Source organism: Archocentrus centrarchus, chromosome 11 (genome assembly GCF_007364275.1).
Source record: "Archocentrus centrarchus isolate MPI-CPG fArcCen1 chromosome 11, fArcCen1, whole genome shotgun sequence".
In the NCBI taxonomy this organism is placed as follows: domain Eukaryota; kingdom Metazoa; phylum Chordata; class Actinopteri; order Cichliformes; family Cichlidae; genus Archocentrus; species Archocentrus centrarchus.
This window is the reverse complement of record NC_044356.1, coordinates 21,863,668-21,891,181: the sequence shown is the minus strand read 5'-3', so window position 1 is coordinate 21,891,181 and position 27,514 is coordinate 21,863,668. Positions and strand designations below refer to the sequence as shown.

Below are 27,514 nucleotides of genomic sequence, written 5' to 3'. Positions count from 1 at the left end.
CAAATCCAACTCATTAGACAACCCATGGCTGGATCTAGAACAGGCGTTTTGTGGAAAAATAAAAATCTCAGATTTACCTTTCATTAGTTCCAGTATTAAACATCATAACTGCTATAAAGTCCTTAGTATAAATACCTCTCTGACAGCCTGGTGGGAATTTTTAAAAATAACTAAGTCTTCACTCATCCCCTGTAAACTAACACCCATTTGGAACAATCCAGATATTTGTCAGAAAAAGAAAATGCTGAATTTTCCGTTATGGCGTGATAAGGGTATAAATAACTTAGAACATATTATCCAAGATGGAAATTTTATCACGTTCCAAGAACTTATATCAAAATATAGAATTGGCAACGGTAGATTTCTGGAATATCAACAAGTTAAGTCCGTCCTACAGGGAAGATTTAACCTTAATCAATTGAATCTAGAAATGCCTACTTGGGTAACAGAATTTCTTAACCTCTGTACCCCAAAATTGTTATCAAAATTATATAAATTATTAATAAAAACTGATGATTCAGTTTCCCTCCCAATTACAAAATGGGAGCGTGATCTTTCTGTCAACCTGGATCAAAATTTATGGACAGAAATATGTTTAAATATCTTCAAAATGACTAAAAGACCCCAAATACAACTTGTACAATATAAGATTCTCCATAGAACATACTACACTGGACAAAGGATGTTCCAAATGGGCCTTACACACTCAAACATATGCACCCACTGTACAAGCAATTCAGAGGATAATCATCTACACGCTCTGTGGTCTTGTGTACCAGTTCAGAGATTTTGGCAGAGGATTTGTGAAGATCTATCCACATGGTTTAGCTGTCATATCCCAACTTCCCCCAGACTATGCATCTTAGGTGATGTCAGTGAATTAATTATGGAGTTAAATATATCACACATAGTTCTTACTGCCTTGTGCATCGCTAAGAAGATGATCCTCATGAACTGGAAGACAAAAAATAAACTATGTATTACTCAGTACAGAAATTTATTAGTAGATCATGTTAGTTTAGAGAGAATGTCTGCTTCTTCTAAAAACAAATTGGAGGAATTTGACTCTCTTTGGTTCCCACTGCTCAGCTCCATTACTTAGTGGGGGTGGTGGGCTGCGGGCTCTGCTCCTGATGTGCTTTGTGGGGGGGTGGGGGGGGACTCCGGGGGCCTGGGTAGCTGGTAGCCTCCTGGGGCTGGGGTCCTGGGGCGACCTTCTGGTGATGTCTGTGTGCCTGTCCTGGTTGATGGTGGTGGGGGCTTGGATGGTGCTGCCTTCGGTCCTGGGGTGTGGGCGGGGTGCTTGGGGGGGTGGTGCCGGCCCTCGGTCGGTTGGCTGGTCTTCCCTGTATGGCTTGGGGGCGGGGGTCTGGGGCCCCGGCACTGGGGCCGCGCCGGCTCCCGGTGGGCCCCCCCCGGCGCGGGGGGGGCCTCTGCTGTCCCGGCCGCGCCGCCGGGTGGGGTGGGTTGGCCTGACGTCGGGATGTCCGGTCTACGCTTTTGGGGCCCTGGGGTGCCTGCATTGCAGGGGGGTGGGGTGGGGGATGGGGCCGCGGTGGGGTGGTTGGGGGGGACTGGGCACTGCATTTCCATGCCCAGGCCAGTATGTCCTGTCGCCTGTTTGTGTCTATTGTTGAGTGAATGGGCATCTAGGAGGAGCGGGCCGCCCTCTGCGGTGGGGGCGAGGGCGCCAACCTCGGGTGCTGCAGTGCTCCGGGATGCTGTCCCCGCGGCCCCGGGCTCACCTCCCCCTGCCCTGTGCTGGGGTGTGGGAGGTCGGGGTGCCTATTGAGCCAGCGGCCAGCTGGCTCTCTTCTTCCAGGATTTTTCCTGGTCATATGCCCCCCCCCCCTCCCCCTCCCCATACACAAACACACACACACACACACACAGAATACACATCACTCACAGATGTAGGATGGAGAGGCCACGTGGAGAGCTGCACCACCACTTGCCTCTCCGTTTTAATTGCACTTTAGTCATTATAACTCACAACACATACACACTTACACCCTGATACACATAGGACCTTTGGGGCAGGCATGTTACTCAGAGGTTGATGAGATGGGCCGCTGAGGTGGCCCCACTCGGATCCTCGTCACTGTCTGTCTCCAAATTTTATTTGCACTTTAGACATGGAGGGTTTTGGGGGGGCAGTGTGGGCAAGCGCTGACGACCAACAGTTGGCGCTTGTGGCATAACTGTCCCCTCAATTTTAACTGCACCCTATACACCTCATTCACTCACAAACATTAACACATAGACCTACAAGTTGGGGAGGAGGAGGGGTGGATGGGTCATCTTACACCCCGATTTCTTGCGTCTCGCCCGGGGTAGGGGTCGGGTGGTTCCTTGGGGACCGGGCTGGTGGCGTCCTGGGGTCGCTGTTGGCCCTGGGGTGGTTTCCACTTGCCCCGCCTTCAGAGGGTGGGTAGCTATGGATGAATGTGTGTCTTTGTGTATTTGTCACCGTCTCCGTGAGTATGGGTGGGTGAGTGAATGTGTATGTATGGCATATCTGTGTGTGGGTAAGTATGTATGGGCATGTATGAGTATCTGTGTATAAATGTGTACACGGGTGTCTGGGTGTGTTTGTATGTATGGCTGGACCTGGGTCTGGGCCTTGTGCCTTGCCTCCTGGCCGCTCCTTGCTGGTTGCCTCCTCCCCCCTACCCCCCTGGGATGGGGGTGCCTCGGGGTTCCTGGGTGGGGCTGGGTGTTCTGGCGTGGGTACTGGCCTGCCCCCCTTGGGGGTGCGGTGCGGGGCTGCGTTGGCTTCTTCGGCGTGGGGGGGGGCTCTGTGGAGGGTCGGGCGGTCCTTGGGTGCCGTGGGCCCGGGAGCCCTGCCGCCGGCCAGTGCAGGGGGCTGGCCGCTGGGGGGGGGCTGGCTTCTCATCGCCTTGGGTTCCCTGGAGCCCTCGCTCCTCGACTGGGGGGGCTCCGTCTGAGACCACCCTCTCCCGTCTGCTGGGGTAGGTGTGCGGTTGTCTTTGGACTGAGTGGCCGGGGGTCTTCCTGGCCCTTGGTGGGCTGCTGGTGGCCTGGGGTTCTGGGGGCTTTCCGTACCTGCCTCTGGCTTCTGATGGGTGGAGCTGCAGCGTTTTGCCCTCATTGGTAAGTACGTTCCATGACACAGACACAAACATGACACAGACACAAACGCCCACTCAATCACAACTCAACAAAATTGTTGGTGTGCGTAACATGCTTTGTTAGTTTTGTTTTTCACACACAAATTTATTTTTGCAAGTATTGATAGTATTTTTTTTATATGTTAAAGTGATGAAGTATCTGATTAATAGACTTGTGCTCTTTCCCCTTTTTTTTTTTTTGCTCCCTTTCTCTCTCCCTTTTTCTTCTCTTTATTTTCCTCTTCTTCAGCCTGTCAGCTCTGGCTGTTACATAGTATGTGGAAAAATAACTCAGATAAATAAAATAAAGGGTTAAAACAACAACAAGAAGAGCCTATTGAGAACCTATAGAGCTCATCTTGAAATAGCAAATATGTTTGGCACAACAACGCATTCAGATCACAGTTCTGCTTGCAAGATCTACCAGACATGACAGGCTAAAAAAAAAAAAAAAAAAAAAAAAAAAAAAAAAAAAAAAAAAAAAAAAAGAGAGTCTGGGGAGATTGGTGACTGGTTTTAGTGCCTCGAGTTCTTTGCTGTGGTGGGGTGCACTGTCCCGCTGGCGGGAGAGACTGCTGCCATCAGTGAGCATCATTACCACGAGAGGTCTGCTTAAAAAGGAGCCACGTTAATGCCGTGATCCAAGGTTTCCCCACAGAACACCGCTTTGTAAGGATAAATGTTATTCCCTCCACTCAGCAGTGGTTTTAATGTTGTGGCTGATTGGTGTATAGAGCATTATTTGCATTTTCTACTTTGATCATATTCAGTAGTGTGTTATGGGTGTGTGTCTTGCATGTTTTTCAGACTGTGAGGGCGCAGCATTAGCTGGAGGTGCACACAGCTGGGGAGGATAGCTGTTGGAGTCAGAGTAGCCCCGAGCACCTCCTGCAGTTCAAGTCAACCTCTTTAGTCAGCTTTATACCACTTTATCCTGCATGAGCGTGACCCTGCACAACACAGGGAGTGGATCAAGCTTCCTACTGATTGTGATGGAGCCACAGAAATTATTCCTCATAACTCAGAACTCATAGGTTAGTCAGTCCACATATGCATGCTAAATTCATAGCATAAAGCACTCCAAGTATGTGCAGTGGCAGGTGCGTGATCATGGGTGAGTTATGTGAAAACCTCGGTCGGCTGTGTGCTCGCAGGTGTTGCCCGACTTAAGTCTTCAACGACCTGTTCTTGGTATTAGCGGGGCTGCTTTCTTCAGTAAATGCATCTGTGACGTTTGTCAGCTGAAATTGTGGTTATCTCTGTGACAAGGTGACCTTTTTCAAGTCAACCTTTTACTTGTTTCGTTTTGTGTGTGTTTGATTGTATGCATGTGCACACATGGGACTTCAAAAGGTTTAAAGCGTAGAAGAGCATCTGCTGCTCTTCTTGCCACAAGGGCGAGCGTTTATAGTCAGAATGAGCAGTTGAGTTACTGCGAATGCTCACCGCATTTTCCCACACACGGAGCCCCTGACGGAGCTGACCATGCGGCGCTTCGCCTGCTCTGTTTATCTCTAGTGTCCTGGGTTCTGTTGCGGCCACATGTGTGCAATCCCCACCCAACACACAGAGGCAGACCATGCGATCAGTGTATGATTATTAATTTTTGTCCTCCCAATCAGCAAAACCTCTCCATATACATGAACAGTATAAACAGTCCTTTCAACTGAGAACTGGCTGCTATCCACCATATTTAACTGTGGCTCTAAATCAGACCCTAGACCCCCCCGCCCGTAGCTTTGCTCTTCGGGGTGAGAGGCCCTTGGAAAAAAAATCCATCAGCCACTGTCAAGCAGTCCACAGGCAGGACTCCTTACCAATTTCCACTCCTTTTTTTCCCCCCTCTCACTTAACTGATTTTTATTTCTATTTCCGTCTTATTTAAAAGATCAGAGACAACACCCTTTGATGGCCTTCATCTCCATCCTGCTGGTGTGACGATTGAGCTATGTCCTCTCGCAAGCTCATACATCATACCATGCGTTCACTTTATCTGGCTAATGAAAACACTGTGCTGTGCACCATGCTCCTGCACCCTGCAGGAGACCACCGAGTGCAAAGCCTCTGATTGTCTGCGCTAAAGATAGCCAGCAATCAGGCTCAAGAACATCATTATCTATTTCTCGTTGCACATATTTTTTTTCTGAACTTTATCTGCTTCCTCTTTCCTGTCTCAAGTTTGAATTTTCTGTAACATCTCTCTGTGTGTCCTTCCCTAAAAAACTGCCTCTAGTGTGCTCTGCCACCAAGTCTCTCCCATTTCTCTCACTCTCCATCCATCTCCACATTTGTCCATCTGTTCAGTGTCGAAATCCTAACAGGGACATCACTAATCTCATAGTCGCATAATAATCCAAATCTATCTGCAGTAATCTTTTGTATATTTCTAACAACTTGCAGATAAAAATTTATTTTTTAAAGACTCATTTTCTAATTGATTTTCATTTTAGATGATTACTTATTCAACATTTTCATATCGGTAATAGTTAAACAGTTTCTTGATTAGTGGTAGACCACCCTCACTGAATTAACCATTAAGAAGCATTTTAGTATCTTTTCACTATTTCCTTTGCATTAAAAGTCAGCAGATTTGCAGTTTTGGTTCACATGACTCTCTTATCAGAGTTGTTTTTGGCTTCAACAGGAAACTCGTACACTTTCAAAGCTTTAAAAACCCATATGCTACCAAAGACAATGGTCATACATTTAGCTCATGTGAGGACTTAACAGCTAAAGATGTTTCTGTCAGTGGTCAGTGGAGACCAGAAACAGATTCCTGGGCTGACTTGATTTCAGGTTTTCTAGGAAAACGTCTGAGGCAGCTAATTCATTTTGGGAAGCAGAAAAGAAAAGAAATGGGTGATTTTGCATGTGGTGGTGGTGGGGGGTTCAGTTTTTACCACATATGACTGTTAATATGTGTAAATAGGCGGGTTCGTTAACACTTAAGAAAGAACGTTACTCTGCATGGGTGGTATTGCAAAGTTATACGGAATTGGAGATTGGTTTCTTCATAGTCACGTCGTGATGTTGGGGACATCGTTAAACCTAAAAATAACCATATCAAGATGACAGGTTTCACACGTTATTTTTTTTTTTTCTCTATCATCACTTTACTCAGCTCTTGGTAGAGCCCACAGGAAACCTTCTGCGACGGGCTGACAGGCTTCCTGTTTTGAAGCACAGTGGTGGTTTTGGAGGCTGATCTCTGTGTATGTGAGAAAATAAAATAGACAGACATACTGTATAGAGTCTAAGTAAAAATGAAATGGGGAATCTTATCAGGGAATAGCGGCTGAACTTGTTTTGTTTTCCTCTGTGTGTGTGTGTGTGTGTGTGTGTGTGTGTGTGTGTGTGTGTGTGTGTGTGTGTGTGTAGCTGTTCCAGTCTGATTTAACGGCGTGCGTGTTCTTGTATTTTTTAAGCAGAAAAATTGATGGGTTTACATTTGCATTTTTATTCAGTTGTTTATCCACTTGCAGGTTAATGTGTGCCCTCTAGTTTTATCTTGCCAAAATAATTTATTCAGCACCTACAGTGACGTCAGTGCGTTGTGGTTGTGTGTTTGAACTCTGTCTCGTTCTGAGAGTTATTTATGTCATAGGCTAACAGGAGTGATAATTCATGACAGCCTCCACACATGGAAAATCTTCAGGCATGGCTTTTGCAAAGTATTCATAATGTTTTAATCTCAGGAGGTTCGTTAGTGGTCAAATGGCATGCAAATGTCAGTAGAGAGATGATTTTATTTATGTGGAGTCTTGACTGGGTAATATGTGCACTGCAATTTGGTACAGATCCGGCCACAGAGGGACCCTTACTGGTAATGTCACACACAGGAAGAGATGCACATTGAGGCCACCATCAGTCTCCTGTTACTGTCACTGCAGTGCATGAAGGAGAAAAAGATGTGAATGACTGGGTGGTACTCTACACTGCAGTGTAAAGGTGCATCCGTCTCTATTTCAATTTGCAGTGCCTCATTCTGGGTCACTAGGAACCTTGCCATGAGTTTTTCAAAATGAATTATTTTATCAAGACAGGATCTTGATTTGATTTTTTTTTTCTTTTTTTTTCATACACCATATTGCCAAAAAGTATTCACTCACCTATCCAAATCATTGAATTCAGGTGTTCCAATCACTTCCATGGCCAAAGGTGTATCAAACCAAGCACTAAGGCATGCAGACTGCTCCTACAAACATTTCTGAAAGAATGGGTCGGTCTCAGGAGTTCAGTGAATTCCAGTGTGGTACTGTGATAGGATGCCACCTGTGCATCAAGTCCAATCATGAAATTTCCCTGCTACTGTACTCAATATTTCTCAGTCAACTGTTAGTGGTGTTATAACAAAGTGGAAGCACTTGGGAATGACAGCAACTCAACCACAAAGTTGTAGGCCACATACTGTAAAATCACAGAGGTGAGGATGCTGAGGCGAGTAGTGTGCAGAGGGTACTCCAGTGGATGAGTCTGGGTTTGGTGGTTGCCCTTCCTGTTCCAACATGACTGTGTACCAGTGCACAAAATAAGGTCCATAAAGACATAGATGAGCAAGTTTGGTGTGGAAGAACTTGACTGGCCTGCACAGAGTCCTGACCTCAACCCGATAGAACACCTTTGGGATGAATTAGAGCGGAGACTGCGAGCCAGGCCTTCTCGTCCAACATTACAATTACAAGATAACTTCTGGAAGAAGGGTCAAAGACGCCCATAAACACACTCCCCTTCCCAGAAGAGTTGAAGCTGTTATAGCTGCAAAAGGTGGACCAACATCATATTAAACCCTATGGATTAAGAATGGGATGTCACTCAAATACTTGTGAGTGTGAAGGCAGGCAAGCAAATACTTCGGCAATATATAACTTATTACAAAACTTACCCCCCCCCCCAAAAAAAAAAAAAAAAAAAATCCCCTCTACCCAAACTGGTGATGCTAGATGGCTGCCCCTCCCTGAGCCTGGTTCTGCTGGAGGTTTCTTCTTGTTAAAAGGAAATTTTTCCTTCCCACTGTCACCAAGTGCTTGCTCATATGGGGGCATCTGATTGTTGGGGTATTCTCTGTATTACTGCATGGTCTTTACCTTATAATATAAAGCGCCTTGATTTGACTTATATTGTGATTTGGCGCTGTATGAATAAAATTGAATAAAAATGTAATTGAATATGGTGTATTTCCTCTCTGCTGAAGCATCTGAGCCTTTGTTATTGAGTTAAATTTAGACGTGTTGCTGCAGCAGCACACAGGGGTGTAGGACTTTAATGAGAAAACAACATCAGTCACAGACCAGAGTTTTATTGCGTTAATAATCACCTGCTTTGCAAAATCTCTTTCTTTCTTTTTTCTTAAGGGGCTTAAACTGACAGAGTTCATCCTTTTCTTTTTCTTCCTGCATTTTTCAGATCGGAAGGGCATCTTGTCCACACACCCCGTCTCACTCCCAGTATCATCCCATAAGGCTTCAGGGGTATTTTTAGAGCACTCCCTCATTAAAGTGGCTCAAAAAAAGAGTTGTTGTGATTGGTAACACTTTCCTATCCTAATGAGGCGATTGATTCTGTGCGGATTTGTGATGGTGATGTGCCCTTCTTTCCATCTGAGGGGAGCGTCTTCGCCCTCTGTTAATTACGCGCCCGCTTTATCACGTGTTCATTCATATTCCTCAGATGAAATGCAGCTCGGGCCTCCCTTTCCCCCTTCCCCCCTTTCCTCCCTCTTATCTCTTTTTGCCTTTCATGTCCCCTAGTTTCCCTTCCTATCAAGCGTTCCCGCTCTCTTCCCTCATAAAAGACACAAGTGCTCTTGAGGTTCACATGAAGTCTTATTTGAATGAAAACAGAGTTATGCAGATGAGTAGAAATTCATCAGCCACTGATCAATATTCACAGATATTTACTGTGAATATGAAAACATTAATCTCCTCAGTGCTGATCTTAGATTTTATTCAGTCATGAAACACACACAAATGTTATATTTCAAAACAAAGAGCTTTGTGTGTTTTTTAGCTACAGAGCAACAAGCTGCTGCATTTGATCTTCCTCTGTGGTGCTTTGATTTATTTGCCGTTTCAAATCAGCCCTCACAAATATGACTCTTTCAGACTGATGTTGCACTTGTGCACTTCAGGTCCATATCTTAAAATGAACACTGTTTAATTAATTGGTTAATAACTAAAATGATCTCATAACACTGATTTATTTTCTCGGTTTTCTTCCATAATTTACTAATTCCAGGAAATGTGATGATTTGTAGTTTTCTTCAGACTGATCGGACAAAACTGACAAAGATATCACCTCGAGTGTTGTTATGATCAATTCCCCCCCCAATACATATTTCCAACTCCATAGTTTGACTCTTGGGCTCTAGATTAGCTCTGCAAAGCTAACCTAGGTTGGGCCTTGGTGCGGCTCCTCAGTTTATACAATGTCTGAAGCACACTGGATAACCTCCCTTTAAGACCACCTTCCTGATTGGCTGCTCCTTGCATATAGAAGGTTTGACCTACAAATGGATGGTACTGCTGTGCAAACAGCAAGAGCTCTGTGCCTGAGGTGTCCATATTAAGGGTGTCAGATCTGATTGGCATCATCTGGAGTCAAAAACAGAAAACATCTGAAACCTTTGGCTCACAGGGGTTATTTGCGCAGCTGTGACCTCATTAGTTAGAATTTTGGTCTTGTTTACTATAAACACCCACCATTGTAAAAATACATACATAAATAAGGCAAATCATAGCAGGTCTTTAAGGTATGCCACAGACAAGCAATCAATTAAGGAACAATTACTGGCACAGTTTATAATGGAAACATAATGGTTAATTGCAGCCCTGTAATTTTCTGTTTTTCAACAATTTTGTCTCCTTGCTTGTGACAGTCACCAGCATGTTGAGTTTGTGGGTGTTGCCAGTCAGTCCGCTCGGGATTGGATCAGCTGTAATTATGTTATCCTGCTTATCTTTGGAGCATCAATTAAATCTTTGATTTAATTTAATCAGGACTAGTATACTCATAATTGAATACATTTACCCACATATATGCTCTTATCTGCAAGCATAAGGCTCTTTGTGGGGGTGGCATCTGATTGGTCAATAAATCAGATGGATGAGCTGTGATGGTACGCTCAGATAAACTGATTGGGTCTGCCAGTGTCATTGTGGAGGGGCAGAATTAGAATGCTGGAGCCTGCTGTCGCCGTCTAGTCAGGTATGATTAATGATGAAGGGCAAGAACGAGCAAAGGCTTTTAGCCTGGTATCAGAAAGAACAATAACAGATTGGGAAGAGGAGGCGGCTCTGTGTGGTAGACCCAATAATCTCAGCTAGGTATGGTTATATAAGCTGATATGTCTTTTAATCCTTTGTGATCCATTCAGCACTGAAAAAAAACTGTTGTCATGACTAAGCAAAGAGTACTCTTCAGAGGGATCGCTGTCTGCCTGAGTCATTTTTCTTATTATTACATCCCCTCCTCCTCGCTTTCTGTCACATCCTTTCATCCTCCTCCTCTCCCTCCTTTTCAGGACGGATCACGTGCTGGTCGGGAGAGGAAGAAGACGGTGTCCTTCAGCAGCAGTCTGTCAGAGAAAAAGATCAGCAGTGCTGCTGATTGCATCCACTCGATGGTGGGTCAGCTACCGTGAGACCCTTTACATAAAATATAAGCTTTACATAGCTATACATGAAATATTTAAGGTACCATGCACACATCAAGGGTTTCTAGTAGATCAAAGTCTTACTTTCAGCATAGCTGAAGTGGACTGAGCTCTACCCTGAAAGTTAGAGTGATTGACCATATCTGGTTTCCAGGTTGAAGGCAGCGAACTGAAGAAAATCCGACCCAACTCCCGTGTTTATCAGCGATACTATCTCCTGGATGCCGGCCTCCAGGCTCTATGCTGGGAGCCATCCAAGAAGGAGTCGGACAAAGCTCGGATCTCTCTCGCCTCTATACGTGAGGTCAGTGTCCAAGGAATGGTAAAAACCTTTCTAAATCAACCTGCCATGGATTTTGTTTCATGAACACCTCTTTGAGTCTTTTAAATAGAAATGTTGGTTCTGGTTTGTAACTATTTCCATATGGAAGATAACAGTTGATTAGTTTTTATTGAACATGATGTGCTTTTTTTTGTTTGTTTGTTTTTCCCTTTTCTCATCTTCCGGTGTCTCAAATTCCAGGTACGGACAGGTCGTAACACTGAGACCTTCCGCACCAGTGGAGTTTATGAGCAGATTTCAGAGGACTGTGCATTCTCGATCATCTATGGAGATAGTTATGAAAGCTTGGACCTGGTGGCTAACTCTACTGAGGTGGCTAACATTTGGGTTATTGGCCTGAGGTATGACACAAGAAAGAGGAGCAGTTTTACATTCTACACTTAAGCTTTTAATCCTTGCATATTTTCCAACTCTTAAGTAGCACGCGACAGCACAAATATTTGACAATATAAATAAATTAAATAACCCGCTGTGTGTGAAATGTTATTTAAAGCATCCTAAGCCTATTGTTTTGAAGTTAGTCAGTTTAGTCAGGAGGACTAGTTCAAACATAAATTGAAATGTTTTTCTCCCTTATACTTTGCTCATATTAAAGATGGCTACACTCAGCTTCAGAATATTCAAAACACTTTTTTCCAACAGTGCTTTTTCCTACTAGAAAGGTGAATGGAGAAGGGAACCTATTTCACACAGTGGATGAACTGAGGAGCAGCAAGGCCTAGTCAGATAAACGTGGATTATTTTGACCTGTACATCATGCAAAGCTACTCTAGAGTTCAAGACTAAAAAATATGGAGTTAAAAATTAGTGTATGTCCCCTTTAAATCACCCTCATTGTAAGCCAAAAGTTTGGTAATGCAGTTTATCAACGCTCTTCTATGTAGTATTGGCTATCTCTGCAAACAACATACATGTTTTTATTAATAAAGGCCCACCGGGGTCTTGACTGACATTACGGTGAACAAGTGAAGACAGAGGGTTGAATGTGTGATTGAACTGAGGTTTTTTTCTTGCAGGGAAGGTTAAGCAAATATAAACTGTGTAGCTCTTTCATGTCAGTTCAGTTTCAGATCTTGTCACTTTTCCTTTTCTTTCTTTTTTGTATTGACTACTGACACAAACAGTGGGGGATTTGCTCAGTTGTCTTTGTGTAGTCCTCCTGAGTTTTCTTTGTATGAAGGCTTGTGCCGTTAAACATGACTGGACTTTAACTTTATATTTCAGGCACATCCAAGATGCCTGTAATATAAATAAAAACTGAAATGTTTGTGTTGCAGATTTGATGATTCATTCCAATAATATTCTGTCCTATAATAGCTCGGCCTTGTTCTTTATTTATTTTTTATTCTTCTGCCTTCAGGTATCTGATGCAGTATGGGAAACATGCCCTCGATATGCTCGCCAGCAGTCAGAACAGCCTTCGCTTTGGCTGGCTGGAGCAGTTGTTCTCCTCTGCTGCTAACTCGGACACACAGGAAAACATCACGGAAGGGATTCATTTGGAATTGGCTATAAAGCTGATACAAAGCGTGAACCCCGGGGTGAGCAGTGGCAAAGTGGAGCACAGGTTTAAGGAGCTCCAAAGAGTTAGGGAGAGGATGTGTGAGCTCACAGTAGACAATGGATCTGGACACGAAGACCACAGTGAAAACAAAAAGCTAACAGCAAGAAACAAGCGTGTCACGAAGCAGGAGTTCATCGAGGTCTTCCACGACTTTTGCACACGTCCAGAGATCTACTTTCTGTTGGTGCAGTTCTCTAGCAACAAGGAGTTCCTGGACACCAAAGACCTGATGAGGTTCATTGAGGCTGAGCAGGGCATGGCTCAAGTGGGTAACAGATTTTAATCACACAGGAAAAAGTCCTGAGTACTTGGACAAATACAATCCTGGTCTGTCTAATTTCTGTTGTCTGTTTATCTTCTTATTGCACTCTTCTCGGCCTCTAGGTCAGTGAGGAAACCAGCCTGAAACTCATCCAAGCCCACGAGCCATCGCAGGAAGGACGGCAGCAGGGATACCTGTCATTGGACGGCTTCACCAGCTACCTCACTTCAGCAGAGTGCCATCTCTTTGACCCGGAGCATGGCATCGTGTGCCAGGACATGACTCAGCCTTTGTCTCACTATTACATCAACTCCTCCCACAACACCTACCTCATTGAGGACCAGTTCCGAGGCCCCTCAGACATCTCCGGCTACATTCGCGCACTCAAGATGGGCTGCCGGTGTGTGGAGTTGGACATTTGGGACGGCGCTGACGAGGAGCCGCTGGTGTGTACTGGGCACAGCCTCTCCCCACCACTGTTGCTGCGTTGTGTGTTAGAAGCAATTGGAAGGTTTGCCTTTGTGGCATCCGAGTATCCGTTAATTCTGTGTATTGAAAACCACTGTTCACCTGGACAGCAGAAAGTGATGTGGCAGCATCTTGTGAAAATATTAGGGGAGAGCCTGTACACAGTTCCTCCAGATGAAGGGGCCTCATACCTTCCATCACCGCATGCCCTAAGGCGTCAAATCCTACTAAAGGGTAAAAAGTTGGTGCCGAGTTCTGATGGGGAAGATGGAGCAGTAAGTGAAGAGGATGAAGGAGCAGAGATGTGTCAGAAGATAAAGTCAATTAATAGTGGAGGGACAGCGCCTGGAGGAAGTGAGAAGGACATGGTGCAGAAAAGTGTCATCACTCAGTCTAATCCTTCTAATGTTCCTCCCAAACGTTTCCAGCTGTTGAAGGAACTTTCTGACCTAGTAACTCTTTGCCAGTCTGTCCGCTTCATTGACTTTTCAACCTCATCCAAAAGCCAAAAACCTTGGGAGCTGTGCTCCTTCCACGAATCTTTGGCCGTGCGTCTCATTAGTGAGAGCCCTGGTGACTTTGTCAACCACAATAAGCATTTCTTGTCACGGGTGTACCCCAGCCCTATGCGTATTGACTCAAGCAACATGAACCCCCAGGACCTGTGGAAGTGCGGTTGCCAGATAGTGTCAATGAATTTTCAGACAGCTGGACTGATGATGGACCTAAACACAGCCTGGTTCCGGCAGAATGGGAACTGTGGTTACGTTCTGCGGCCGGCCATCATGCGGCAGGAGGTGTCTTACTTCAGCGCTGACACCAGAGACACGGTGCCTGGTGTGTCTCCACAGCTGCTCCACGTGAAGGTGAGGAGGAATCTGGTTTAACTGGTGGCTTGTTTAGAAACAGTGCAATCATATGGCCAAAACGGCAAAAATAAAGTCAAAGTTGCATTAATGAAATAATCCACCTTTCACATGCAGGTCATTAGTGGGCAGAATCTGCCCAAGCCGAAAGGCTCTGGGGCCAAAGGGGATGTGGTAGACCCATATGTATATGTGGAGATCCATGGCATCCCAGCTGACTGCACAGAGCGCCGCACTAGGACTGTGAGCCAGAATGGAGACAACCCCATCTTTGACGAGAGCTTTGAGTTCCAGATCAACCTGCCTGAGCTTGCTATGGTTCGCTTTGTGGTGCTAGATGATGACTTCATTGCAGATGAGTTCATAGGTCAGTGGTTTTAAGTTTATATATCTGAGTCCCACAACTCGTAGACACTAACGAGTAGCAGTGTTAAAACTATGAAATCAATTATCAATTTCCCCACCACGACAGGTCAGTATACCATACCTCTGGAGTGCCTCCAGCCTGGTTACCGACATGTACCCCTGCAGTCTCTGACAGGAGAGGACCTCCCGCACGCCAAGCTATTCGTCCATGTGGCGCTCACCAATCGCAGAGGAGGGGGAAAACCTCACAAAAGGGGTCTTTCAGTACGCAAGGCCCGAAAGGGGAGGGACTATACAGCTCTGAGGGACTTGGGAGTTCGAGCAGTGGATGAGGTTTTCAAGATGGCTGCTCCTCTGCTGAGAGAAGCCACTGATCTGAGGGGAAACATGCAGGTGACGGAAAGTTAAAGTATTACTAAACACAGCTGCCACAATATCACCAATTAGTTTGGGACAGTGCATTTTAAAGCTTCAACTTTTTTTTTATTTATGTATTTATTTTGGCCAATTCTATGCTATTTGGAGCCAGAAGTGACCGTATTTAGACTAGAGGGTAGAGATTCATTCATAAACTAAATGGGTGCAATAATCAGTGATATCTGCTCACTGGGGCTGAATAAGAGTCTGTCTCTCCAAAACCAGAGCAGAGGCTTATTGTACAGGCTGTTAGTACAATTAAGCTTATGGCAGACCATATTATTTGTCAGGTAAGTCCAATTTAAAAAAAAACAAATAAATAAAATCTCAAAAAGGCACCAACACCAAAAACACCGTTGAGAAATCCCATTCAGTGTCTCAGATTAGCTGAGATGAAGCTTGGCTGCCAGCTATAGCTGCCCGTCTGCCGGGCATAGTCAGAGGGACTATGCCCCTAACAGCAGTATTCACATGGATAGTTGTAAGAAAAATGCCTCCCTGTACAGTTTATTGTGGAGGAAACTGGCCATAGAGACTGAAGTTGTTTTTTTTGTTTTTGTTTTTTTTTCCACTACCAGTCAGACATTTTAACATGGGAGCCCATCAGGTGTGACTCAATATAAGACATTTTTCATAAAGAATTTAAATTGGAGTAAATGGTGAAAAGAACATTAATAATTATATGTATATCCACATCAATATATCATTTCACATTTTACTAAAGATGCTCACCCAGGTGATGAAGAGAACTGAAGACTGACAATAATGAAGGATAACTTCACTCCAATAAAAAGAGGTCACTGAAAGAACTCAACCTGTATTATTGGAACACAGAGTTTGAGTAATACACTATCAATCTTTATTAACTATTAACAGAGGTTAACCGTATGCTCTGAAGCTATGTGGCAGCATCCCAGTATGGTTGAAATGAAGCAGGTGGAGACTCTCCGTGACCAGGATGAGGTCGAAATGAGAGGGAGAGCACTCAGATTTATAGCACCAGGAACAGAAGCTGATTGGCTCCCAGAAAGCAGACAAGGAAATTATTAGCCCAAATGCGCAGGAATGCGTTAAACTTGCACAGGAGCTTCATTTTCTTTCATTAATGGTTGAATTAACCTTTATGAACTGAGCAGCAGTTCAGTCTGCGGGTCCTTTTGTCGCCCTGTGCCAAACAGTAATTACATGTTCTGTCAGTGTGGTGAGACTGTTGGCATCCACATCTCTTGATTGCTTCCATTTCACTCCAAACTACTGCAACAGCACAACTGCAGGAGAGCAATCAATGGGCGAAAGAAAAGACAAATAGCTCTGTTGCAGGATTTGGTGTGTGTGTGTGTGTCTGTGTGTGTGTGTCTGTGTGTCTGTGTGTGTCTGTGTGTGTGTGTCTGTGTGTGTGTGTCTGTGTGTGTGTGTCTGTGTGTCTGTGTGTGTGTGTGTGTGTGTGTGTGTGTGTGTGTGTGTGTGTGTGTGTGAGTGAGTGAGAGAGTGTGACAAAGACTGAAACTAAATCAAGACGGAGACAATGTCAAAGAGTGTAGAAGAGATTCAACATGTTTTTGTTTTTTTTGTCATTCTCTTCTGTTTTTCCACCAGGTTAAGAAAATGAACAAGATAAGATGATTTATTAATGTTTAATATTTATCTACTGATAAATTTGTCCTTTTTTTTTTTTTCTAAAAAAAAAAAAAAAACAGACCTCAGTTGCAGTGTTCAGGGAGCTGTGTGGGGTGTCAGCTGTGGCTAACCTCATGCAGTGCATACTGGCTCTGAGCTCCAGAGTTTCAGGACTAGAGGGGACGCCTCTACTGCTGTTTGACCTTCAGGACCAGTACCCCACCCTGGAGCCCCAGGGGTCTTTGCCTGACGTCCTTCGCCGAGTTGTCTCTACTTATGAGACGGTGAGAAAGGAAGAGACCTGACAGTTAATATTCTCTTTGTCTTGCACCAGATAAAGGACTATATGTGACTCATAAAACTGAAATTCATTGAAAGGAAGGAAAGAGCAAACAAAGGCAACAAATCAGTCATCGCCCAACTGCTCAGCTTGACAATGAAAGCTCCCCTCCCAAACAAAAGCTTCCTTTTTAGCCAATAGTTTCTGAAACCCAGTGTGAGCTTTTCATTGTTATGTAGTGGACAACATCCCCATTTGTTCAAGTCTCATAAACACACTAGCAGCATCCTCACCTTGACCTAAATCCACTTTGTGTTTCCACCCAAAGTGAACTGCAGAGTTTCATTGGCCAAGGAGGAAAGTTATTTAACAGACTGAATTTATGTAATGGTGTCTAAAAATAGATGAAGTCATTGAGGAAGAACTCCCCCTGTGGAAACTAGCACAAACGAGAGAAGGGGGGAGCAGGGTCAAGTTAACTCTTTATTCAGTCAATAAAGCAGGGTGAGTCACTGTGTTCGAGTGGGTTTTCATGTGTCATAACTGAAAGGATGCAGCGCAAGTCTTTCTTTCCATCCTCGCTTTTATATCTCACTTTCAATAAATTTCCCTTTGGTTTTTGCCTCCTCTCTTTGTGACCGTGGCTGTCCGGCATAAGTGGGTTTTGTACATCTGTGGACCACCATTCAGTGGAATGGTTGCCTGTCTTGCAGTGATAAAGTGTTGTTGTGGTGAAGAATGCTACACCTCTTTTTTCTTTTCTTTTTTTTTTTTTCTCACCATCTGCCTGCCTGCAGGAATATTTCTTGAAATTGATATTTGCTCAAAGTGCACTTGTTCCCATTTCATATTAGATCTTTCCCGGGAATCTCTCGGGTAGGATGATGGGCAGTCAGTATGAATTGCAAAGTTATAGCAACCCTATCGAGAGACTATGAAATGCGGTTGTGCGAATGAGAAAAGAAGACATTCAAGTTTTCAACCAGAAACGGGGCTGTCATGGAGATAAATGAATCGGTTTCTGCTTATTGAGGCATGATTAAGGTTTAGCAGGATGATTTGTAGCATCTTAATTTAACCACAGCTTGTCACTGCTATGCATCTATCCTGTGCATAGACCTGTGGCTGTATGTCTGTGCACTGGGATGTAAGTAAGACCCGTACATGTGTGCGTTTAGCCGCTTTTGTTTCCAGCTGAGCAGATCACTGTTGCAAAAGCTCCCGCTGCCGCTGAATACCATTAGCATAGATTTGAATGTTGTTCACCTAAATTGATTCCACACCTCAATCCTGGTGCTTGGCAAGAGTGGTAAACAGAGACAGCAAAATTTGAATGAATGAATGAGAGTGGCAACTCAAAGCCTACGTGTCACTGTAGTGTGTGTGTGTGTGTGTGTGTGTGTGTGTGTGTGTTGCTGAACCAGATCTGGTCATAGTACGGTCTTGTAGTTAATCCCTTATTTGTTGACTAGCATTTTTTTTTTCTCCCATGGAGGAGGTCAAGTCCCGGCAGGGTTTGTGAGAGTTGCAGAATTAATCAGGCGGAAGCTACTTGTGTCATCCGTGTTTGTGTGTTTGTCTTGTGTGGTCGTGTTTAAAGAGCTGCCACGTTAGTCTCTGTGGGAGCCTTCATTTGCATGCATCTATCAATTTCCAACCATCTATTAAATGCGGGAACAACATGTTGTTGTTTTTTTTATATATATATATATATATAACTAGAAATATGTGGCTTACTGTACCACAGTCTGCTTTTTCAGTATAGTATAGTATAGTATGTGCATTCAGTACTGTGCAAAAGTATTGAGCCCACCCCTTATTTCTTTACGTTTTGCTAGGAAATGGGAAATAGGTGCAGTGGTTAGTCCCCCCCCCCCCCCCCCCCCCCCCCCCCCCGGCCTGTGGCAGGTGTGCTGGATTTTTTTTTTTTTTTTTTTTTTTTTTCTCTTCTCTTAAGGACATGACTTTCTGATACTGTTCATCTGCTCTATATAGATTTAGGCCTGTCACTTCTTCTTTTGTCCTCCACTTGTTCAATTTCCTCAGATTTCTTTAAGGTGCACTGCACACCATGCTGAAATATGCCAAATTGTCTTTGGCTTTTTTTTTTTTTTTAAATAGATTCAGCTAAAGAAACACTTTTTTTTTCCCAACAGACTGTTAGTAACAAAGTTCCTAATGATACAATTTAGGTGGCCTTTTTTATGCTGGAAAGATTCCCGGGTCAGTGTTCAGCGGCTTAACAAACAAACAAAACATTCCCTTGGAGGTGATAGACACATCGCTTATAAGCTTAAGTGTGTGTGATTTCTGCTCCTTCATTCTTATCAATGTAAATGTTGTTGATGCTTCCCTGTCTGCAGATGGTCCAGGCAAGCAGAGCAGTGATGGAGCACTCAGATGGAATCCACGGCAAGATCCTGCACATACAGACAACAGGTGTGTAGGCGTGTTTGTGTGCTAGTGTGCGTGTATATGAGATGCTCTTATCTAGAGTGCATATAATGAACCAGGCTATGTCCATATTTCTAGTATACTCCCACGCAGCCTCTTTAGCAGTGCTTTACTCTACATACATTGCAGTGGCTGATTGTTGTCAGCTCCCTTCCTTTCCTCCCCCCCTATATTTTATCTGCCTTATCACCGCTGTTATACGAGGTTAGACGAGGCTTCAGAGTGGTCCAGTTAATCTGTGTATTTTGAACAGAGGAGATTTAAAGTGGTGCGACTCCCATCATCAATCACCCATCTGTCTCTTAGGTGAAGGGCATAATATCTGACCTGCTGATATCATTCCTGTGATCTTTGGCAGAGGTTTGTTTACTTCAGCTGTATCCCTAGGGTCATCTGACTTTAGTCAGCCAGACTGTTGTCATTGTGGCAATAAACAACCCCCTGAAACACACTGCTGCACACACATTATGCATATCACACCCCCCCTCCCCCCATTTAGTCTCTGGCTGTCACCCAGGAAACAGTTTGACTGACATTTAGACATGTTAACGGCTTTGGTGCCTTTTTTATTTTATTTTTTTTAAGTATCAAAAACATTCGCTGCATATATGTATGAGTCTTGAGGTGCTGAATTTCACAAGCTGCATTTAGAAATGTTTCTCCTTTTTTTTTTTTTTTTTTTCTCTTTTTTTTTTGAAGAACTCTTGGTACATATTAAATATTTAAGCATCCACGAGCTTCATACAAGTATTGTAGTTTGAAATAATGCAAAAATTGTTGGCTTTTCCAGTGCCACCCTTGAGCAAAGTGTGAATAGGAAAAACTAAATAAGTGAGAACCCAAGTTTAAGCTCAAAGTGGGATGATAATAGGAGAGAAAGATGACGGTTCAGCTGGGGCCACTCCAGAGGAGAAACAAAGCATTTGACTGAGATGAATGTTGTTTACAACTTTGCAGTCTGCTCCACGCTGCTCCCAGACAACTCATGACATCCTCCACCGGACTTTATTTTCGGCGTTCCGGGGCCACAGCTTCACTCGGTGATCAAACAGTATTTGACATATTCATCTGTTTTGCAGTTACAAGTACAGCAGTGGCCACTCTGTGCTGCGATCCGAAAGTGTGTCTTGTCGGCCCAGTGCTGCTACATTCATCTGATAAAGCGCTGCTGCAGAGCCTTAGGCCTGATCTTATGAGCAAAGCTCTTCCTGTGTACAGAGGAAAGATGCTGATCAAGTGATCCCAAAGGCGGAGGTCCACCTCTAAGCCTGGGAAGAGGGAGTTGGCAGTGAGAAGGCATAAACTGGCCACTTGGAGGGGGGGGGCAGACATGGGATGATTGGTGACAGAGATAGATGGCTGGAAATTGCGTTAGCTGGTACAAAAGCCGTGGGAAGATGAATGGCAGAGATGGATGGCTAGAAGCAACGCTGCGAGGAAGACAAGAACACCAAGGGAGAAGAGAGAGGAAATCCATTCCAGCATTCGGGTGTGTCGGTTTGTTAAAAGCCAATTTGGGGGAAATCCTCACTAATGGTATATATGCATGCAGATTTTTTTTTTTTTTTATAACTCAGATTTTGTTAGGTGTGGAAATATAACACCAGCCTCAGAAGCTGTTGTTTTGCTGCTGTCTCTACTTGCAAGCTACACTGGTTTCACTTCTGTCACACCCTGAAGTGTACAGGCAGTGAGGTGAGAAGTTGAAACTCAGAGAGAAAGCAAAAGCAAGATCCTCATGGGTGTTAAGTTGTTTTTTTGTTTTTTTTCTTTTTCTTTCCGTAACATGTTTTTCCAGAAACAGTGTCCTTATCACTCTGACTCAAATACACCATCAGTTTTCACTGAGACAAATTTTTGCTACTGTGATCATCTCAAATAGAATTCCAGTCAGCTTCTCGGATGCGGGTACTTAAAAATCCTGTACAAAAATGAATCCGTAAGGCTTGCCTGCTCAAAATCTGAACAAAGGACAGGAAAGGTAAATTGTAAGCAGATGCTTCTGTTCTGTCCACACCGATTGGAAAATGAAAAGAAGATATTTTTATATGCCCTTCCTCTCCTCTCATCCTGATCCCAGCTTAAGATTTTAAAATACACTTTTTCTTTCTTTCCCTGCATTGATCTTTATTTGTGTGGAATAATGAGCCCTCAAGACAACAGTAAGATCCAAAGGAAAATTTGATTAGCTTATAGGCAAGCCTGCACAATATTAAACATTTGTCTCAGTCTCAGCTTTGTGTATTTTATCACCCGCTCTTCTTGTGTCTCTCCTGTCCGTTCTCAAACCGGACAGTATAATTCCCCGTGGATTTATTCTTTCACTCCTTATTTCTCCCAAGGGGCTGGGGATGGGAGAAACGGGTCAGAAGAAAAGACTGTTAGTGAGCAGCAAATTTTTCCTCTCAGAGGGCCTCTTTAAATTGGTTGTTAAGCAGTAAAATTATCTGAATCACAGGGGCATAAAATTTGGAACAATACAGTTTGTTCTTCCAGTATGGAGAGGTCTAGACACTTAGAAAAAGAGCACCAACACGAGCTATAGATTCATACCCACTTTTTGTAGTTTTGGTTGAACTTACCCTCTGTTAACCTCAGCTGATCAGCTGCTTTTCCCTCAGGGTGCTGGCCTCTGTGTGACTCACATCAGGAAGTATGGATTTTACACTTCATGAGGTGCTCATGGCCTGGCCATTTCTTGATGACATATCGCTGGAAGTCAGATCTTTTCCATCTCAGCTGCTCATGGTTCAGATTGAGGACATAAAGTTGTGATGATGAAATACCTGTCAAATGCTGATTGGCTGGCCCTGAAGGTTATTTTATCTCTGGGTCACGACCCTGTTTCTGGGAGTGTTGTTTGTCTGTGTATGCACACACTGAACAGCGTCGGCTTTGCACCCCCTCGACTTTGCTTGATTTCACAGGGAAATAGACACATGCGTGCGCGCGCGCACACACACACACACACACTACAGTGGCACGTAGGCTTTGAGTTGCCTAGCAACCACGCAGTAAAGGTTATTATTCAGGCAACTTATGTAGGTGTGTGTGAATGTGGAGCAGTGACAGCGTATGCGTGTGCAGGTGCGTGTCCATGTTTGCAGACGTTTATTGACCGAGAAGAATCATGTGTCAGGGGTGGGTAAAATAGACTTGCACCCAATCTGTTCACTCTTCTGCGCATGTGAGTGTGTGTTTGTGAGTGCGGTCCACAATTTGGCATGTCTAACGTCTGGGTTCTCATTGATGGCACACAATGATGTGTGCCCCATGTTAACCCACTTCTGGGTTTCCATGGTAACAGTGGGACAGTGGCCCGGAGCGACCAGAGGAAGCCAGGAACACAACACAACTCATTGCACACAGGCTAACTAGCTGCCGGCCCGACTTCTGCGGCGCCGTCTTAATTTCTCTGCGTCTCTCAGACGTCAGTTTCATTGCCCTTTTTCCTTCTTCTTTTTTTGCTTTTCTTTTCTCCCTGTGAAATCTGCTGCTGTGTCTCACTTTTGGCTTAATTTTCCCCAAAAAGTTCAAAGACTGCACAGATACACATCCTCCCCCTGCAGTCTTCTAGCATTTGGTTTGTAAAAACACACAAAAACATAACAAAACTGACTCCCGGTTTAAGAAGGTGAGAATGATGAAAAATGGACATCAGTATTAACTGACTGAACAGAGACCAAATGTGGCACGTAGACCCCCTTGATGTGATGCAGTGAGACAGGATAAGTGCAGAATCTTCTGGGAGTGAAGCTTGCAGGTATAAGATTGAAACTCGCTGACTGACCCAGAACTCCTGCAGAACTGTGAGCAGAAAGATTATTGGGCAGATATGACTGCAGATATGACTTGTGAATGTAGGGACTTTGACAGCCTAGCTAAAGTGACTGGGGAAAATAAGTGCGGAAAGAAAAAGCAGAAGTTAACTCGCAGATTAAAATGCCACTGAAAGCGGCAGTGACGGGTCAAATGGTTAAGCAGGCGACAGTCACTCAGCAGGTTTGATGTGTAGACTTGTACTTACAGTTTGAAATTTGCAGCACACAACACAACTGAATGTAGCAATCAGATAGCTTTGGAAAGTTAAAGATCCATGAAGTAAGTAGTGCGAGCTGCGTGATGACATTTAATATGAAAGGTCAAGTCTGGGCAGACATGGATGTAAGCTGCAACTTGACTGATTGGTGGAGGCATAAAAATGAATCTCGTAGTTATTCTAGTTTTTGCACTGATATCAATCAGATTGTGCAGTAGGTACTCAAGAGGCAAGACCAGCACATTCTCAGCTCAGTTATCTCTGTGTCCCTGGTGGATTTTGCTCCACTACTCTCTTGCTGCTGTATCACTTAACAAAAAGTGGTGTGAAGTGGCAGCATTTTTTTTTTCTTAATGAGGGGGGAAAAAACAGCTTGTCTCTGCTTTTATAAGCTAAGTTATGCATGGCGTCTTTAGAAAGTCAGAGTAAAGTCATATGAAATGTTCTCATGTTGGGCACAGCTCTGTGTGGAAGTGGGAGACCTAAAGGCCACTGCAACGATTGATAATTGTGTTGTTCACCTGAAATACTGAAAAAAAACAGCATTTTTACCTTTTCATGATCAGTCTAGAATGATAAAAGAAATAAATGCTAGCAGATGTCTTCTGGTGTCATCATGTTGATTACATCCAAAATTGGATGAAAGTGCACCGTGTTCATATAGCATGATTATTATTTTTAATTTAAAAGTTTAATCTGCTGTAGTTGTGTTTTTTTTTGTTTGTTTGTTTGTTTGTTTGTTTGTTTGTTTGTTTGGCTCTAGCCATGGAGTTTCATGAAAAACTGCAAAGTCTGGCAACAAAGGAGGGGCTAAAAGGTTCCAAGGTCACTCGAGCAGTTGAGCGTTTCAGCTGGAACATAACCATCCTTAAGGTCAGTAATATACTCATGCACTCTGAAACCCCTAACAGCCAATAGGAGCAGAGCATCAGAACATGTTTTAAGCCTCTGGCTGCTTGCTCATACTTTGCTCTTTCGACCTCCCTCCCCTCTGTCGTTCTCTGCTACCCCTGTCACCTATTTTTAAAAATTATTTTTTATCTCCTGCACCAGGCCACTGACATGAAAACGCAAGGCTAAGTCCTATAGAACATGAAGCAGACACGTCCCCATAACCTCACAAAAATCAGTTAAGACGGTTTTCCCAAAATCGAAACAGAGACTGCTTTCATGAGTGCTGGGGCAAAACGATAGACACGAGGACGCAAGCCTTTGGAAAGGCATTTCCCATTTGTGTGTTTTTGTGTTGTGTTTGTTTGTGTGTGTGTGTGTGTGTGTGTGTGTGTGTGTGTGAGAGACACTCTAGTCTCCCACAGTGGGAAGCTTTCATAGTGCTTTGCAGGCATTACAGCTAGTAACTAGATTCTAAGAAAGAAGGACGAGAGAATTGATGAATGCAAGTCTTCAAAATGCAGCCACTGTAAAACCACCTGTTGCTGAACCCTCGAGCTGGAGAAGTCGGTGCACGGCCAAGAGAAGACCGATGAAATGTGAAGCTGCCGAGATGAATGTAGTTCGGAAGCCAAGGTTCAGCAGTTTGTACTGTATTAAACTGTAAATAAGCCAAATGTTTATTGTTCACTTCTTATGTGCAATGTTTTCTGAGGTCGGGGATGATTGAAAACAAAGCCAAAACTTTTTTGAAAAATGGTCGCTGAGCTGTGGTGGCTTTTAATTAAATCCAGATTGACTTGCAAGGCAGCGTTCCTGTGAGTTGAAAGAAACAGTTTGTCAAAGAATGTGTGAATGTTTGAGGTCTTCTACCATTATTTTGTGGACCAATGCAGTCTCTGTCTCTCTCCAGATTATTATTACCTGTCTTTTGGTCCCCAGTTGCTGCTCTTCACTTAATTTCAATCCAATTAACTTGAGGTCCTTTGTCTTACTACAAATCCACCACTTTACCATCTTACTACTGTCTTACATACAGTATTCTATATTTTTCTATCAACATAAAACCATTGTGGTAATCAACCACACAGTGTTGCCCTCAAAAATGATCAACTCCAGAAATGTAAATATCTGCTTCAAGGGGACTAACGCTGTTATGTTTTTGTTTAAAACACTGTACAGTATTTTATTAAGTAATTTTATCCTTTTACTGCAAAGAATATTTTAAATAAGTTATTGATCCTAAATGAAAACATTCCAGACACACATTACTGCTGCAGTTAAATGAGGCTCAACCTGCTCTGTAAAAGGTCATAGTTCATGATTACTTTCCTCAGCAGTCAGGGTGAAAATAAAGTAGTTTTGAAATGACTTATGTGCATGCCTCTGTTTTTCTGCAAAATTTGATGTGCTTTCAGTTAGTGGCACATGACACAAGGAAGTGGAGTGCTGAGATGACAGCCGGGGGGAAAGGGATCTATGATGATGATGATGCTGCATCCACTGCTGAGCAGTGGAAAAATACTAATTACAGCTTCCATTTAAAGCTTCAGTGCATCATGGTTGAAAGATCACAATTAATGACACTATTTCAACCAGCAGAACATATGCTAATCATCACTTTATTAGGTACACCTTGCTGGAACTGGGTTGGATCCCCCTTTAGCTTCAGAATAGGTTTAAATCTTAGTGGCACCGATTAAACAAGGTACTGGAAACATTTGAGTTTTGTTTTTGTTTTTTATATTGGTACAACAGCATAACACAGTTGCTGCAGATTTGTGGTCTACACATCCACGATGTGAATCTCTTGTTCCACCACATCCCAAAGGTGCTCTAGTAGATTGAGAGCATGTGACTGTGCAGTGAACTCTCATTGTAATGTTCAAGAAACCAGTGTGAGATTATTGAGCTTTGTGACATGGCCTGTTATCCTGCTGAAAGCAGCTATCAGAAGATGGTACGCTGTCGTCATAAAAGGATGAACGTGGTCATCAACAATACTCAGGTAGGCTGTGGGATTTAAGTGATACCCAGTAGGTACTAAGGGGCCCAAAGTGTACCAAAAAAAAAAAAATCTCTCATGCCATTACACCACCAGCAGCCTTAACCATTCACACAAGGCAGGATGGATTCATGCTTTCATGTCATTTATGGCACATTCTGACCCTACCATCTTAATGCTGCCGCAGAAATCAACACATCAGACCAGGCAATGTTTTTTCCAATCTTCTATTGTCCAATTTTGGTGAACTCAGATGAACTGTAGCCTTGGTTTCCTGTTCTTAACTGACAGGAGCAGCACCCAGTGTGGTCTTCTGCTGCTGTAGCCCATCTACATCAAGTTTCATGTTGTGCATTCAGAAATGCTCTAGTTGTAATGTGTGGTTAGTTGAGCTGCTGTTGTCTTCCTGTCAGCTTGATGCAGTCTGGTCATTCTCCTGTCTGGATTTTTTTTTTTTTTTTTTTTCCCCAGAGCTGCTGCATAAGGGAATTTTTTCTGTGTAGAGATGATTGTGCAGGAAAATCCCAGCAGATCAGCAGTTTCTGAAACAAATCAGTCCATCTGGCACCAACAACTGTTCAAAGTCACTTAAATCACCTCTCGTGCCCATTCTGATGCTCAGTTTGAACTTCAGCAGATCATATTTACCATGTCTATATGCATCGAGTTGTTGCCATACAACATATTTGTGTTAACAAGCAGTTGAACACATGTATACGTGAACATTTTATTCTGCATGAGGTCCAAATTTTTTTTTTTTTTTAAACTGTCCTGAACATCATTATCTTTGCCAGGAATATGGATGATTTTGCAATGCAATATTGTATAAACAGATCTGTGAAGACCTCATGACTGACACTCTGGACTATCCATGATGCAGTTGACATCTGTGGATTTGAGGGAAATTTGGTATCTTAGCACCAACTAGATGGACTGGCATGTGTTAAACAGCAATAATTAATTCCTTGGTTAATATCTGCTGATGAAGACCATTATTTAACCAAAACCCTACAAAGACTGATATCTCTGTCAAACCTGCTTGGTTAGAGCACACATCATATATGCACAAATACCATTAGCAGTGAAGCCACGGTTCAGTTGTCATTCTACTTCATTTACCCACATTTCCTGTCTGCCTTTACTGCTACTACCTAATAAGG

General features: G+C 43.6%; 1 pseudogene; it reads left to right on the top strand.

Annotated features, from left to right (window-relative positions):
- LOC115788279 (inactive phospholipase C-like protein 2) overlaps nt 1–24,519 on the top strand; it is a 28,331-nt pseudogene extending 3,812 nt beyond the window's left edge.
- The last annotated feature ends 2,995 nt before the right edge of the window (nt 24,520–27,514 follow it).